This window comes from Aegilops tauschii, chromosome 2, assembly GCF_002575655.3.
Source record: "Aegilops tauschii subsp. strangulata cultivar AL8/78 chromosome 2, Aet v6.0, whole genome shotgun sequence".
In the NCBI taxonomy this organism is placed as follows: Eukaryota; Viridiplantae; Streptophyta; class Magnoliopsida; order Poales; family Poaceae; genus Aegilops; species Aegilops tauschii.
In genome coordinates, this window is record NC_053036.3 from 644,188,390 (window position 1) to 644,206,518 (window position 18,129).

Genomic DNA, 18,129 nt, shown 5'->3' on the forward strand with positions numbered 1-18,129 from the left:
GCAGCGGTGCTGCCGGTTGCGGCAAGCCACACTTCCTACCTAGTTAGTTCAATCTCCAGCTTGCTACGCTGGTGTGTGCTCACCTTGCTGCCGAAAATTTTATTTCACCTTAATACTAAAGGGTTGAACTTTGCACATCAAGCTGCCCGGTGGATTGGCTAGCACAACTCGCCCATACTCTTTAGTTCACCGGTTCAAATCCGTCGTGACATAATATTCCGTGTACCGACAGACAGGGCCCATTTGTCATAGAGACATAGTATTCAACTAAAACCCCATTTCGTCTCTACATGTTGACCCATGCCATGTCAGCACACTTACGTCTACTAATGGGATTAACATCGTATTTGCATGTTTATGCAAGTTTTAGGACCAATTCAACACATTTTTTAAGTTTAGTCACTAAAATGAATGACAAGTTCAAGCACAACTGGTTTATTACCTCACAAACAAATAATGACAAGAGGGATCAGATGTGACATTTTTTGACAATTTATTTAGATGTGACATAACAATAGGAAATGTGACTACATGTCGTGTTCCCCTACCTTTTGTGGAGATCTCTCCATACCCCTTCTTAATAAAGGATATAATAGTTTTTTAAATACTTGGCCATGGCCTGTACGTACCGACAGGGAATTGAACCCAATACCTTAGCATAGGATAGTCTTTTTTAAAATACTTGCCATGGCCTGTACGTATCGACAGGGAATTGAACCCAAGGCCTCAGCATATTATAAGCAGTTCAAAGCCAGTGGAACCAGCAAGTCCAAGTGAATAATTAGCTACGTGATTTTATAAGAACAAGTGGCATATCTGATTTCAAAAATCAATTTATGAAAAGTTTTCAAAATTCCAAAGTATTTTTCTTGCAAATGCGAACATTTTTTGGGATCTCAAAACATTTTTCAAAAAATAGAACAAAATTGAAAACACAAATAATTTTTTAAAATTAAGAAATTTTGTAAAACAAATGAAAAATGAAAAAGCATTTTTTTTAAAATTATGAATTTTTTCCTAAAACAATAACATTTTTTGAAATTCTTAGAACATTTCTGGATTTTATGATTTTTTTTTGCAGAACATGATTTTTAAAATTTTCTTCTTTTTAAGATAGTATTTTTTTTGAAATTCTTAAACATTTTATGTATTTATAAATAAAAATTAAAAATATTCGAAGATTTAATAAATTTGGACTTATAAACTTTTTGGAATTTTTGAACATGTTATGAAAAGAAGCGAACAAATTTTAAAGTCTAGTTTTTTATTTTTTGGAAAACAAGTTAATATTTTTTTTTAAATTCTAATTTGTTTTGGAGTTTCTAAACACAAGTTCAAGATAGGGACATTCTTTTAAAAATCGAACAAATTCGTGAAAGTGTGATTTGTTTGTAAATTTCTAAAAATTGTTGAGAAAAGTAAAATGAAATTGAAAAATGAAAAAATGGAAATGGAAACAAAATGGAAAAAAGGAGAAAGGAGAAAAAAGAAGCATGAAAAAAGTAAAACAAGTAAGAAACAGAAAAATGCTAGGGCCGACACAATAGGCACCCGAAGGGACCGAATGCTGTTTCCTACTTGGGTCAAGGCCTAACCGTTTTTCTTTCTTTTCTAATTTTTTCCTTTTTCTTCTCTTTTTGAACTTTATTATTAATTTTAAACCCTGTTTAAAAATTAGAAATATTGTTTATAATACCAAAAAATGTTCTTGTTTCCATTGTCTACATTTTTAATAAATTTCAAAATATATTCCCGTTTTCGTATTTTGTTTCCACAATTTAAGTAATATATATATCTAGAAAATTTAATAAATCGGGAAAAAGTACTCAGTTTGCAATTTGTGTTCAAATTTTCATCAATTGTTGGAATTTGTTGGCAATTTTTACAAAGGTTTTCAAGTTTGTAAAATTGACATACACAAAGGTTTTCAAGTTTGTAAAATTTACATACACAATTAAAAATAATTCAAGAAATGCTTAGGACATGAGAAAATGTTACTATTAATTGATAATGTTAGAAAAATAACAGAAGAATTCAAATTAGAAAAAAATACATGCTCATCCATATGGAGTAGTCTAGCATACTCCTCTCAACTGGTGTTTTTTTGGACTATGGATAAATGACGCAACTTCTTGCAACAATCTGGCACGGACATATGATGCATCCATGCCAGGTTTAAATGACTTCCAACACTGTTTACAAGTTGCGAGACATCCGACCATTTATCGGTTTTTTTTTGACCGAGAAAACTCCCGAAAATGTAAAATTCATCGAAAACCGAAACAGGTTGGCATAGTGCCTTTAGTTGGTCATAAAAGGCCATGGCAAAAAACTGGGGCCTTTTCAAGCATGTAGAGAAACAACGTGCTCTCACGCGAAGCCTACTAGCCTACCCAAACACCCTCCGTTGAACATGGTCTATTTTTGGACATCTTTCAAATGACCTCAACTTTTGCAAGAAGGTGGGCATGCCCATGGTATGCATCCATGTCAGATTTGAACGATTTCCGAAACTGTATTCAAGTTGTGACATGTCCGACCATTTATCGGCCCTTTTTACCGAGAGAACTTCAGAAAATGCAAAAATTGCCAAAAACTAAAACAACTTGGCAAGGTGCCTTGAATTGGTCATGCAAGAGTATGGGAAAAATTGGGGCCATACATACATGAAATGACCCCAACTTTTGTCACCAGGTGGGCATGCCCATGGTAGGGATTGATGCCTAGATTGAACGAATTCTGACATCGTATGCACGTAGCGTCACGTCCAACCATTTATTGCCTTTTTTCACCGAGAAAACTCCAGAAAATGCAAAATTTATTGAAAACACAAAACAATTAGCATGATGCCTTAAATTTGACATAAAAGGACATGAAAAAATTGGGGCCATTTCAAGGATGTAGAAAAACAACGTGCTCTCAAACGGAGCCTACTTGCCTACCCAAACACCATCTGTTGAACATGATCTATTTTTGGACATCTTTCAAATAATGCCAAATTTTGGGAGCAAGTGGGCATGCTCGTGGTAGGCATCCACGTCAGGTTTGAATGATTTCTACATCGTGTGCAAGTTGCGACACGTTCGGCCATTTATCGACCTTTTTTACCGAGAAACTTCAGAAAATGAAAATTTTGTTAAACACCAAAACAACCTATCATGGTGACTTGAATTGGTCATACAAGGTCATGGGAAAAAATTAGCGCCATTTGACGGATGTCAAAATAACATGCTCTAAGATGGACCCTTCTACCCTATCTGAACACCCTCCGTTGACATAGTTTATTTTTGGGCATGCATGAAATGACCCCAACTTTTGGCTTCAGGTGGGCATGCCCATGATAGGCATGCATACCTATTTTGAATGAATTTAGACACAATATACACGTTGCGTAACGTCCGACCATTTATCATCATTTTTTCAACGAGAAAACTCCAGAAATGCAAAAGTTGTCGAAAACCCAAAAAAACTTGACATGGTGCTCTGAATGAGTCATACAAGGCCATGAAAAAAATTATGATCCATTTGATGGATGTAAAAAATTTCGGGTCATTTCCAGGATGTCAAAAAAGTTCATGATTAAAAAACTAACAAATTCCAAAAAGTTCACGCATGTCAAAAAAGTTCACAAATTTGGAAATTTTTTTATGAAAATTGGAGAAAAAAAGTTCAAAAAATATGATAGAAAGTTCACGAGCTAAAAGTCATACATTTTAGAAAAAGTTGACAACAAAAAAATTCACGAATTTGGAAGAAAGTTCACGGATCTAAAAAAAATTCACGAATTTGAAATAAAAATTTCGTGAAAATTTAAAAAGGTCCACAAAATTGGAAAACAAGTTAGCAATATGAATTTTTTACGAAATTTGGAAAATTCATGAATTTGAATAAAGTTCACGAGCTAGAAGTTCAAGAATTTGAAAAAGAAAAAAAATCATGCATTCATGAAAAAGGTCACGGCTAAGAAATTCACAAATTTGGAAAAAACGTATATTTGGAAAAAATCATGAATTTGGAAATTTTCATGGAAATTTGAAAAAAGTTCACAAATTTTTTGCAAATAATGAAAGAATGGAAAAAATAAAAAGGAAAAAAGAAGAAAGAGAAAACGTAAAAACTGGGAGAAAAACCAGCCAAAATAAAAAAATAACCAAAGAATATGTTCTTTTTAATAGTTATATAAATCACATAAGAAGCGGAAAAAGGAAGGAAGTGGGCATAGCTAGCAAGGTGTACCTATTGGCTGGTCTGCTCGAACTGCTAGTAGGGAGTTTGATTCCCACAGCCCGCATGAGTTGTTTAAAATAAAAATATAAAAAAAGAAAGTGGGCCGAGCCCATGAGCAGCGCGCGGGGGGGGGGGGGGGGGGTGTACTGGGCGGCAATGGGCCTGCCCAGTTCCTTCAGTGGGTATGAGATATGAATGGTCCAAACTACCCTTTATACGTTTAGTGTGTGTGTGGGGGGGGGGGGTGAAGGAAATATGCCCTAGAGGCAATAATAAAGTTGTTATTTATATTTCCTTATATCATGATAAATATTTATTATTGATGCTAGAATTGTATTAATCGGAAACTTAGTACATGTGTGAATACATAGACAAAATAAAGTGTCCCTAGTATGCCTCTACTTGACTAGCTCGTTATTCAAAGATGGTTAAGTTTCCTGACAATAGACATTGCTGTCATTTGATGAACGAGATCACATCATTAGGAGAATGATGTGATGAAGAAGACCCATCCGTTAGCTTAGCACAAATGATTGTTAAGTTTTATTGCTATTGCTTTCTTCATGACTTATACATGATCCTCTGACTATGAGATTATGCAACTCCCGAATACCGGACGAACATTTAGTGTGCTATCAAACGTCACAACGTAACTGGGTGACTTTAAAGATGCTCTACAGGTGTCTCCGATGGTGTTTGTTGCGTTGGCATAGATCAAGATTAGGATTTGTCACTCCGTGTATCGGAGAGGTATCCTGGGCCCTCTCGGTAATGCACAGCACTATAGCCCTGCAAGCAATGTGACTAATGAGTTAGTTGCGGGATGATGCATTACGGAACGAGTAAAGAGACTTGCCGGTAACGAGATTGAACTAGGTATGCAGATACCGACGATCGAATCTCGGGCAAGTAACATACCGATGACAAAGGGAACAACGTATGTTGTTATGCGGTTTGACCGATAAAGATCTTCGTAGAATATGTAGGAACCTATATGAGCATCCAGGTTCCGCTATTGGTTATTGACCAGAGACGTGTCTCGGTCATGTCTACATAGTTCTCGAACCCGTAGGGTCCGCACGCTTAACGTTCGATCACTACAAGAAATATGTCAACTTATGACCTTCTGTCAGTGACCCTGGAAGAATTGCTCATAAATTTATGACCATTTTAGACCAATTGGTCAAAAGCTGTCTGGGGGGCTCTAAACCCTAAACCATAACGACCATTTTGGTCAGAAAGGTCATAATTTCATTAGAGGAAATGGTCGTAAAGCTAGTAGCATTGTCCACTGCCTCATGCCTAGCTGATAACGACCAATATAAATGGTCACTACCCTTTATTTTGAATGCATTAGGATGATTAGGCAGCCACCTCAGCAACCTCGCTTATGTGTCATTGTCTAGGTGTCATTTTTGCTTAAATGTTAATATTCAACAGACAGGCGGGACCCATTTGACAGGCGCCCGAGAGCTTAATTCTCCCAAAAAAGATGCGCGAGGCGGGACTCGAACCCACGACCTCGTGCTTGATTCGCTCGCTCGCTACCGCTGGGCTAGAGAGGGATAGTTGCTCATGTATGGGAATTTGCCTATACATTATATAAAACTACGGCTCTCTCGTATCATTGACAAGTGGGACCTTCCGACCAGGTGGCATCGAACAGAGCAACACTTAGCGTTTTTCTAGGTCTTCCGACCAGGTGGCGGCGGGTGTTTTTCTAGGTCTTCCGACCAGGTGGTGGCGGGCGACGGCGGAGGCGACGGCGGCACGGGGGTGGGGGCGTGGGCCGGCAGCGGAAGCAACCGGTAGGGGCGGGGGCGGCGACCGGCGGTGGTGTTGCCGGGGCCGCTCGCGTCGACCACAACAGGAACGGCGACCTCGCCGCTCGCCTCGCCCATGACATGAACGATGACCTCGCCGCTTGCCTCGCCCATGCATGGGGGACTCGCCGCCGCCGAGCATGGGGGAGTCACCGCCGCCGCAAGCAGACCTCGCCCACGTATGCACCCCTCTCCTTCCCCCCTCTCCTCTTCCCCACGCCTCAGATTTGCCTGTGTTGCGCCTGCTGATGAACACTAGCCTGTGTTGCGCCTGCTGATGAACACTAGCCTGTGTTGCGCCTGCTGCTGAGGGGCAGGGGAGAAAGAGAGAGATAATTTGAGTTTTATTATCTTACTAGCTGAGGGGCATGGGATGAACACACCTCCCAGTATGCACCCCTCTCCTCTCATGCTGATCTTGTTACAACACTAGCTGAGGGGCAGGGGAGAACTTTGTTTGAATCCTAGGAAATGTTTGTGTGGAGAACTGATAGGACTTAATTTGTCTGATATGATCATAGGTATGTAGAGAACTTTGGACTGTCCAGAACTTTGAACTTTGCTCCTAAACTGAATTTGTCTGATCTGAATTTTTGAGCATTGGGCAATGTAACTAGTTTTGTGGATGTCATAATGTGTGTGTGTGTAGTTGTATGAATAATCAATCTGCACCTCTGAATTCCCAGCCTAAGGTTTATGTACATTTGATGTAAACTTGGAAAATATGAAGGGAGTTGATGTAGATTTGATGTTACACCTCTGAAATTTCAGCCTCAAATCTGTTAAAGAACATCAATATTGATGTAGACTTGATGGAAACTAGGAAAAATCTCATTGATGTAGATTTGATGCAATCTTGGAAATGTCATTCATGTAAATTTGCAGTGTTGTTATTGTTGGTGGTTTAACCACAATAGTTCTTTGTGGCAGCATATGTTGTTATTGTTGGTGGTTTAACCACAGTAGTTCTTTGTAAACCACCTTTGTTTTTTTTGTGAACCAGCAGGTTTTTGTTAGCTTTTCTTTTCTCCCATGTGAAATCTGTAATTCCTACGAACTGCTTTTTATTGCTCCCATGTGAAATCACTAAACCATGTGAACTGGACTAAAGTAGTGAGAAATTGGAAATAGCTGAATGTTGTGGTTAGGGAGTTAGCATATAAAGTTGGGTGCCATTACTTCCATCCATTTTCATTAATTAATGTTGATGCACTTAGATTGATTTGCTAAGTTGTAACAATTTGTTGTCATTGGCAGATGGACAGAAGCTGGATTAGAAAAGGAGTTAGAAAGTTTTCGAAAGAACATATGAAAGGAGTTGATGATTTCATGGCATTTGTTCAAGCAAATTTTGCCAACGATGCTCACATTCTTTGCCCATGCTGCGAATGCCTCAACTGTTCAAGAATGGCTCAAGGAAGAGTGGAAGATCATCTGCTTCTTAATGGGATGTCCAGCACATATGATAGGTGGATATATCATGGAGAACCTTTAGACAGACAACCTCAACATTTTGAAGCTAATACAGAGGCCCCTCATATGATGGGTGGTGGTGATGTTGGCATTGATTTCATGGAAAAGGTTTTGCGAGATAATGCTGGTTTGGAGGAAGAGGGTGGGCACGAAGATGATAGGATTCCTGACCTATTGAAGGATTTGTACGATGCTGAAGATCGTGCTGATGGACAGAAGTCATTGTTTGCTGAGGTGTTAGAGGAGGCGAAGCGCGCAGCTCATGAAGGGGGTAAATTTTCAAGATTTACCTTCACCGTGAAGTTACTCCACATCAAGTCTTTCTACCGGATTAGCATTGCTGCATTCAACGCAATACTCCGCCTTTTGAGCTTGCAATTCCCTGATAGTTGTGGTCCCAGATCTTATGATGAAGCATTGAGCATAATCCGCAGGCTAGGGTTAGGTTATGTGTCAATACATGTGTGCCCAAATAACTGTGTCTTGTTTCGGAAGGATTTAGCAAAGCATGACAACTGTCCAAAATGCAATGCCTCTAGGTGGAAAGATGCTGATGGGAAGAAGTCAATACCGGAGAAGGTACTGAGGCACTTTACGTTGATACCAAGGCTGCAGCGGATGTTCTTCTCGAAGAAATCATCGCGTGAGGTACAGTGGAACAAGCTGAAGCCGCAACCTGTGGACAATGAGCTGAGCCATCCAGCGGACGGAGAGGCATGGAAAGAGTTTGACCGTACACATTTAGATTTTGCTGCAGATCCAAGGAACATAAAACTTGGCATTGCCACATATGGGTTTAATCCGTTTGGGAACATGAGCACGTCTTATAGCATGTGGCCAGTTTTTGTGGTGCCGTACAACCTGCCACCATGGGCATGCATGGATAAGTCCAACTTCATGATGTCATTGCTTATCCCGGGTCCAGAGTCTCCAGGACAGGATTTTGATGTCTTTATGGAGCCCCTCGTAGAAGTACTGCTCCAGCTCTGGACTGGTGTACCTACATACGATGCCTTGAGTCCGAAAGAAAAGTTCAATCTACGTGCTGCAATCATTGGTCCATCCATGATTTCCCGGCTCTGCACACTCTGTCTGGGAGGATCACAGCGGGTTATAAGGCATGTGTCCATTGTAACAAAGACCCTTGCTGAAAGAGAATAAGGAGCAAGATCTGCTATATTGGGCACCGCTGCTTTCTTCCCCGAAACCATCGCTGGCGAAGAAGCAAAGATTTTAATGGTGAGAATGAAACCCGTGACAAGCCAGCTGAATTCACTAAAGAAGAGCTGGAGCAGCAACTTGAAAAGGTGAAAGATGTGAGACCAGGAAAGCTTGCGAAGAAAAGAAAGCGTGAGGAAGGTCAATGTTGGGACCAGAGGTCTTGTTTGTGGGACCTGCCATACTGGGCTGATCTGAAATTAAGGCATAATCTCGATGTAATGCACATTGAGAAAAACATATGCGAGAATCTGCTAGGGACATTTCTGAACATTGAAGGGAAGACAAAGGACACAGTTAGTTCTAGGCTTGATTTGGAGGACATGGGCATAAGAGAAGATTTGCATCTACAGCACAATGAAGATGAAGATTCATTTGAAATGCCACGAGCATGGTATACAATGAGTAAAGAACAAAAGCTTGCATTCTCTGAATTCCTAAGAGCGGTGAAATTTCCAGATGGTTATGCTGCTAACCTAGCAAAGTGTGTTACTTCTGATGGATTCAAGCTTTCAGTACTGAAAACCCATGATTGTCACATCCTCCTCCAAAGGATTTTACTGGCGGGCCTCCGAGGAATCATGGACAAGGATATATATGAAGCGGTTGCTGAGCTGGGAAATTTCTTTAGAGAACTGTGCTGCAAAACACTCAAGTTAACTGTCCTGGAAAGACTTGAAAAAGAAATCCCAATTATTCTTTGCAAGCTCGAGAAGATTTTCCCTCCACCTTTCTTCACCGTGATGGTCCATTTGGCGGTGCACTTACTAAAAGAGGCAATGCTTAGAGGCCCTGTGCAATACGGTTGGATGTACCCAATCGAAAGAAGGCTGCTTACTTGTAAGCGGTATGTGCGAAACACGACAAGACCTGAAGGTTCTATTGCTGAAGCATATGTCGTTGACGAGTGCTTGACTTTTTGCTCTAGATACTTTGGCGATGTGGAAACAAGATGGAACCGGCCGGGAAGAAATAGAGAGCGGTCTGATTCGCAAAGTGGTGATGTCTCTGTTTTCAACCATGGTGTGAACTTTCTTGGAGCCTCACAATACTTGGAGGCTGGTGATGAGTATGACAAGATGGTTTGGTATGTGCTCAGCAATTGCGCCGAGGTTCTACCATATATCAAGTACGTTATATCTTGTGCACTCATTATATATATATATATATATATATATATATATATATATATATATATATATATATATTTGCTTGGGTTGGCACCAGCCTAATGTTTTAATTCACATGTTTTGTTTGCATTGCAGGAAATGCAAGGAAGAGTTAAATCAGGAAGAAATCAAGATCAATGTTGATAAAAGGGCTGCCAAGGGGTTTGCTAATTGGTTTAATAATCATGTGAGATCTTTAGCCACATGTTTGATGTTTTCTGTGTTATTCACCAATTGTTAAATACCATTGTTTGCTAAATGGTTTATTTGTGCAGATTGGAAAGTTGCATGAGGAGAAGAAGGTTAGTGATGATCTATTTGCTTTGGCATGCTTACCGGATAAGCGAGTGAGAGTGTATTCAGCATGCAATGCCGACGTTGTCCGGTACCACACCGTTGACCGCGAGGAAAAAAGGAAGACACAAAATATTGGAATCGTCATTGAGGGGTCACATGATCGTGAGATCATTGACTTCTATGGTCAGTTGAGAAGCATCGTAGAGTTGCAGTACAACTCTAGTGGAGGCATCCATCGCTCGGTTGTCTTATTTCGCTGTGACTGGTTTGAGCTTGGTAGCAAGAAGAAGAGAGACTCTTTTGTCAAATATGATGGCCACTTCAAAAGCATCAACACTGCAAGGTGCTGGTATAAGAGTGATCCCTTTATTCTAATAACACAAGCAACAATGGTGTTTTATCTGCCAGACACTCTTTTGCACGGAAAATGGCGAGTTGTGCAAACCTTTGAGCACAGACACTTGTGGAGTGTGACTGAAACTGAATTGGAAAAGGGCCCCGGTGATGGTGGACTAACATACCAAGATGATGACTCTATGGAAGTTCCGTTGCAAGCTGATGATGACTCTATGGAAGTTCCGGTGCAAAGCAGAGTGCGAAGGGACCGGGAACGTGTGATCGTTGATGCTGCAATAGTTGAACGCATCAAGAAAAGAAGAAAGGTGGTAGCGGATGGACATGAGAGCGAGGATGAGGAAAATTGGACTGATCATACTATGCTGCAATATTGTAGTGATGATGAGGAAAACAGGAGTGGGCATAGAGTTCCTTGTTTTCGTATCGACGACGATGAGTAGCGAAGGTAAATTTGGTCTCCTTGGTGATCTAATGCTATTTTGTCTCCTTGGTAGTTGTTGTTGATGTGATCCTGATGTAGTTTTTGTACTACAAATCTCTCCAGGTACCAAAATGCATGAGACAAATGATGGTTGAAGATACAATGCAAAATGATGTAGTTTTGGTGATGGAAGATACAATGCACAATGAAGATGTTGTTTTGAATGAAGATGCAAAATGATGAACTGAAGATGTTGTTTTTAGAGCTGTTTTTCTTAGTTTTGGTGATCATGTAGTTTTGGTTGTGATGTAAAAGATTGCAAAATGATGTTGTTTTTGGACTGAAGATGTTTTTTGAACTGAAGATGTTGTTTTTGGTGAACTGAAGATGTTGTTTTTGGTGAACTGAAGATGTTTTCAGAGCTGTTTTAACTGAATTTTTCACTACATGGGCGCGCTCCATCAGACAACCGTTTCACTGTGAGCAAAAAAATATGCGCGAGCGGGGACTCGAACCCACGACCGTGCGCTCGTTTCACTGTGTTTCTACCACTGGGCTAGAAAGAGGCTACTGGTCTTCTCCTCTATGCCATCTCTTTTAAAATCATCAAACTAGTCAAGTATCAAACACACATCTCGCTGACAAGTGGGCCACTCGACCCACTCGCTGACAAGTGGGCCATTTTGCTACTCTACCCAAGCTACCAAAATATATGTGCGCGGCCAATAAATATGCGCGAGCGGGGGCTCGAACCCACGACCTGGCGCTTATTTCGCTGTGTTTCTACCACTGGACTAGGAAGAGGCTGTTCGTTTTGTAATCTATGCCCACCCTTTTCAACATATCAAACCAGTCACGTAGCAAACACAAAACTCACTGAAAAGTGGACCCACTCCTCCTCTCCACTCGAACCGCTCCTCCTCTCCATTCTCCACTCGACCCACTCCTTCTGTCTGCCGCATCCCCTTCTCCTCCATCCACGGCGACGGCCTCCCACCGCCGCCGACTCCTCCGTCGCCGACTCCCTCCGTCGCCGACTCCTTCCTCTCTCTCCTGAGGTATGAATCCTTCCTCTGTCTCTCTCTCCTTCCTCTTAACTTAGTTTTCTGCTACTGGTTAGATTAGGGTTCTTGCCGCCGCCTAGATTGGATTAGATTAGATAGGGATTGGATTAGATTAGGGTTTGATTTGGTTAGGGTTTGATTCGGACTACATTCGATTAGATTAGGGTTGGATTAGATTAGGGTTTGATTAGTGGGATATGAATCAAGACCAATACTCGTGCGCGGCGACTATTGCTACTCGCGCGCTCGTGCGCGTCCCTGCTGCCACCACTGCTCGCTCGTGCCCGTACTCCGCAGTAGCCATGGCTTTTCCTTTTCGTTCCGTTAGTTTCCTCTCTAACTAGCCGAAATCACTCTGAAGCTGTGAACCGAACGCGTGTGTTCTGAATCTTCTGAAATGAATGCTTGAAAGATAGTTTTGTCCTTCTGAAAAGATTTGCTTGCCTGTCATTGCTTTAATTGGTTATTCCTCAGTTATAGTGCTTGATGGATTTGATAATTTGATAGCAGAGCATTGCTGGTTGTCATATTTATGTTCTGAAATTTGTTTGCAAATCTGGGCATCCACTGCTTTGTTGGGCTAAACATTAGAACTCAAAATTCAAAACATATGCCATCACTTTGCGTAGAGTAGCAAAACTAAAAGTATATATACTGTACTGTACTTTCAGTAATATAGATGCCAATCTCATTACCTTTTTCAGTTGGGGGGTAGTAAGGATTCAATTTGGTACAAATCTCATTCATAGTAGATTTATAGATATGTTCAGATATGTTTATGCCAATGTTCAGATATGATTGGGTTTAGATAGGTATATTTTCTGTCATTTATGCCAATGTTCTGATATGTTCATTTATAGATATGGAACAATGTCCAGTCCTGTTTATAGCTATGTCATGTTTATAGCTGTGTCCTGTTTATAGCTGTGTCCTGTTTATAGCTTTTGGTCCATTTATAGGAGATATGGTTCTAGCTGTGTTCTGGTCCATTTATAGTAGATTTTAGGGTTGTTGCTGTTGGTGGTCACCTGATGATGTTGCTGTTGTTATTCTTCTTGTGGTTACCTGATGGGTGTTGTTGATGTTGATGGGTGCACATGATGTTGATGTTGATGGGTGCACATGATGTTGTTATTCTTGTTGTGGTTACCTGAAGGGTGTTGTTGATGTTTTTAGAGAAGTGAGATGGCTGGCTTGGAAGGTTTCGAGTTCTTCGAGATCGTAATTGAGAAATCTTGCAGTAGGCAGGTATATTTATCATCACTCATCTCTTTAATTATCATCACTCTGCTGTCTAGTGCTTGATTGGCACAATTAACCACTGCTTGACCCTCGCTGCAGAGGCTTCCTGACAAGTTTGCGAAGATGCTCGCCGGCCATGAGCCCCACAAAGTGAAGCTACGGGAGGCCGGCAGCGGGCTTCGCAGGCTGTAGGACGTGTTGGTGGTGTTCGATGGTGAAGGCCACACGTACCTAGGGCCCGACTGGGAGCAGTTCGCCCGCGCGCATGAGCTACAGCTCGGGCACTTCCTTGTCTTCCGCTACGACGGCGACGCCATGTTCACCGTGAAGATGTTTGACAACACCATGTGCCGCATGTACTACCAGCACGACGACGATGCCAGTAAGCTCTCTGCCTCTCTTCTTCCTGTCCTTTTGGCTTCCTCTACCTGCACGACGACAACACCATGTTCACACTTTGTTGCATTTGGCCAGGCAATGGGAGCAGCAGCGGGGATGACGAGGAGCAGAGCAGGGATGACGAGGAGCAGAGCGAGGATGACGAGGAGCAACCTATTCTGGCTGACGACGACCCTGCTATGGTGGTGGCGGATGACGACCTTGCTATGGTGGTGGCTGACGACGCCCCTGCTATGGTGGTGGCGGACGACGACCCTACTATGTTGGTGGCTGACGACGACCTCACGATTGTGGTGCCTAATGATGACGTCGCAATGGTGGTGCCTGACAATGACCTCGTGATGATGGTGGTGCGTGCAATCCCACAGCTTGGCGACAGGACCATGCCAATTGTGGTAGAGGAGTACATCCGTGTTGGGATTCGCCACTCTGAGCGCATCAGGTTGATGAAGGAGAAGAAGGAGTGAAGATGTTAAGAAATGAAGTGGCAATGTTAAGCATGTTAGGTTTAAGCTTGTTAGTATAATCTGAACATGTCAATGTTAAGTATGTCAGGTTTAGTTTTGTGCATGCTCATGGATGCTGTATGACAGTGTCATCTAAACATGTCAATTTCTTAATTATGAATATTCAGTTTGGTAATTGATGGGAATTGAAATTTTTTATGCATGCTCATGGATGAAAGATAAAATTATGGGTTTTTGTGCATGCTCATGTATGAAACAATATAAGTTTCATTTTTTGAATGCTAAAAACATGACTCAAACCCCAGCCACGGACGACCGCCGTGACGAAATCGGCCGGTTTTTGAAAACACCGTAAAAAATTCAAAAACCATTTTTCATTTTTTGAATGCTAAAGACATGCGTTTTTCGTGAAGCGGCTACAAGGAGGGTCACCCCAAATGGCGCCATTCCATGTCTATCTCAAAGTAGACCCTGTTTTACAGACGGTCGCCAAAAAGCATGCATTTCCGACCCTCGTAGCTACTCCCGGCCATTCAGACCACCTTCGGCCGATTCAGCTGGAACCGGCTGGAATTTGAACTGCGGGTCCTCCATAGCTTGCCCGTTATTTTTGCCAAAAATCATTTTTAGCTTCACAGGTAGGCATTTCATCAAAGAATCGACAACAGATTGGCACGACTCAAACCCTAGCCACGGACGGCCGCCGCGACGAAATCGGCTGTTTTTTGAAAACATCGTAAAAATTTCACAAAAAATCAAAAAATGGGAGACCTCCGTGTCACATCATCAAATGTGGCCTACCAACTAGCAAAAATACTAAATGATTGTTGCTTGATGTTTTCAAAAATACTAAATGATTGTTGCTTGATGCAAAAATGGGGTTAGGGTTTTGTGGGGAGGTGGTTATTTATTCTTGATTTTGTGTGCTCTATTTGATTTTGCATCCCTGTCAATGACTCTGACATGGACTGTGGCTTGATATTATTCTAGATTGTTGCTTGATGTTTTGCGTTGTCATGTGGATGCCCTGTGGCAGCTCATCCATGGCCTTGTTTGTTCTGCAGGTCATTGAGCAGCATCAGGAGGAGGAGCTCAAGCACGGCTACCACGACGCACCACCACAAAAGCAGGTTATTGTCCATCTCCATCTCCCTCTCCCTCTTCTGCCAATCCTGTTATTTGTTCTTGATTATGGTCACCACTAAAGCTAAAGCTCTGTAGTAGTTGTTCCCATGCTATCTAGGGCTTGCAGGTTCCCATTCATGTTTGTTTTCTATCCTGTGAGCTCCTGCCATGCTTTGGTTTACATATGGATGATCTAGTTCCATAGCTATGTTCCTAGGTTTGCTAAATTGGTTAGTGGCAGTGCTGATTTCTCATTGCTTCCTATGGGACTCTGTTGTTCATATATAAAGCTTCCTGCTCACTGCACTACTAGAGTAGTTAATGTAGGTGTGATATATGCTCTCTGGGTTGGTCTAGTTAATTCATGGTGTTCATTACTAAATGATTAAGTCCATCTTCCATTTCTCTGAGCTTTATTCTATTAATTGTCTGGCTGTGTTAGTTTGTTACTTTGTGCTACTTTTATGTAATGACACCAATTAACTTAGTTGAGTTATGTACATTGCTACCCCCTGCTTTATGTAGTCAAGATTTTAAGGCATGCTTCATATCCTTCCTGTGTACATGCATGCTTGTTTAGTGCAATTACATGGTTGCTTAATTAATTTAACTACGTCACTATATTGTTGATCCAGCAAGTTTGCTTCACATGTATTATTACCGATGCATTGCTACACCTGTGTGTGCATGCTGGTTCAAGTGCTTTCCTTTATTGATACAAGTGCATCATTCTACTTTGTCCCTGTTATATCTCATTCTTGTTTATTTTATTTTGCAAGCTATTATAGAAACGTTCCAACCACCTCAAGATCATCCATGGCAAGGAGGACAAGGTCAAACATGAGGCCAACCGTTGGTATGCAGCTTGCTCCTTGTGGTTATACCGTCAGTTTCATAAAATCCGTGTCTTAATATGCTAAGTGAAATGTATTGCTGCAATCTGAATAAGCTGGCTTAATTGTGCCTGTGTGCTGTTAGTCTTCCTTATCTGAATAACTAGGATTAAATGATAATAAAACATCATAAGATATGTTTGGCTGTCTGTCCATGCATTCCAAATATTCACCTAATAGTTACGTTTCCTTTATCATGCAAAGAGGAACCTCTCACCGAGTACGAGAAGGTTAGGGCTAGAAATATCATGAGGAACAATCGGATGTTCCAGTCCCTTGGCATCGGTGCAATCGCGTTGATGATTAGGAAAACAAATGGTGTACAAGAAGGTAGAAGTGATGAGGTTCAAGAAGGTAGTGGAGTTATCAGTGATGACCCAGAGTACAATCCTAAGGAGGATGAAGTTATTGACGAAGAGGAAGTGGATGATGTTGTAGTGAACAAGACTGTTAAGGTGCAAACTCTGTCTTGCTTGGAGGGTTGGGGTTCTTTTATGCTATGTGTTTCCTTGTGCTCACATATTTCTCCCTCTGATTCTAATGCTTTTTTCTGTGCTGTTTATACGAGGCACTGAAGGAATCTAGGACGAAGAGGCCTGGTGTTAAGAAGACAGTCAACAAGAAGAAGAAGAGCTCAGAAACATCTGCTGCAATGCCTCCAGGAAGGGTGATGGCCCCAGCTCCAGGACAAAAAAAGAGGATCCTGGAACCTGATGAACCTGCCCATGATAGAGTCACAAGGCAGAAAGCAAAGATGGCGACTACGACGGACCATCAGGAAAGTCTGCGGCGCATGGACTCTGAGACCTCGGTGCAAATGGGTGATGAGTTGCCGCCCATGGATGAAGGAACCACTCTCAGCATGGATGGAAGTGGCACTGTCTGCCTAGATGAAGGAGGAACTATCTGCATTGATGAAGCAGGCACTGTCCACACAGACCTCAGCCCTGTTGCACCTTCTATTGACGGGAATGCTATCATCAATGAAGAAGAACAGCAGCTTGTGCTTCAATCAGGCAAGTTGACCTTTGCAATGCTATCTTTTACTAGTGCATTTTCCAAATGGAATGATCATGTATGCTTTTGTCGATTCCTGCATTTGTCGATTTCTATTCTAATTTATGAGTTCAATTTCATTTTCAGATGCAATGACTACCAAGACTAGACTTAGAAAGGGCAAAGGGCTAGAGAGAATCACCAAGGCGCTTGGTAGCAAGGTGCCTATCCAAATTGCCGAAGGGATGAAGCGTCCAGTGAAACCTCTGCAGGCAGCAAAGCTTGCTTCTGAGTGTGGACTCGTTGCAAGAAGCCATCTTCCGGTTCTTCCTCACTTCAAGCTATACAAAAAAATGCTAGTCTATTGGAGAACTACATTGGGAAAGTTGCTGTAAGCTACTTGTTTCATAGTTAATGTGCTATCTATTTTCTGTTACACCTATGCATGATCACTAATATTGTTCCTACCTTGTTAGCTGTCTTGGTAGGCCAATTTTGAGATGAAAACGGACTCGGAGACCATCAAGACCGCGTGCAAAGATATTCTGCAGAAATATTCAAAGAACAGACGCCATCAGATCAAGAAGAAGTATTTTGACACCGTAGCCGCAAACAAAGTCAGCATCAAGTCTCCGGTGCCAGATCTGACGGACGGTGAATGGCAAGCTCTAGTGGAGATGTGGTCTACCCCAAGACACAAGGTTTGTCTCTGCTTTGTTTGATGCTTTATGTTCTACACATGATATGCTAGTGCTAGATCATGCTGACAATATGCTTTTTTGTAGGAAACCCGCGTGTCGAACAAGATGAATCGAGAAAAAGTCGGGTACAATCAGAGAACTGGTTCCAGGCACTACACAGCACACATTTTTGCCACTGTGAGAACTTTTCTCTAGAGACCTTACCGTTTGATCCTCCTTGAATAACATTTCTAATTCTTGTTGAATAACATTTGGAT

At 41.6% G+C, this 18,129-nt stretch overlaps 1 pseudogene; it reads left to right on the top strand.

Moving 5' to 3' along the window:
• The first annotated feature begins 7,023 nt into the window (after positions 1-7,023).
• On the top strand, positions 7,024-14,432 carry LOC120974312 (uncharacterized; annotated as a pseudogene).
• The last annotated feature ends 3,697 nt before the right edge of the window (positions 14,433-18,129 follow it).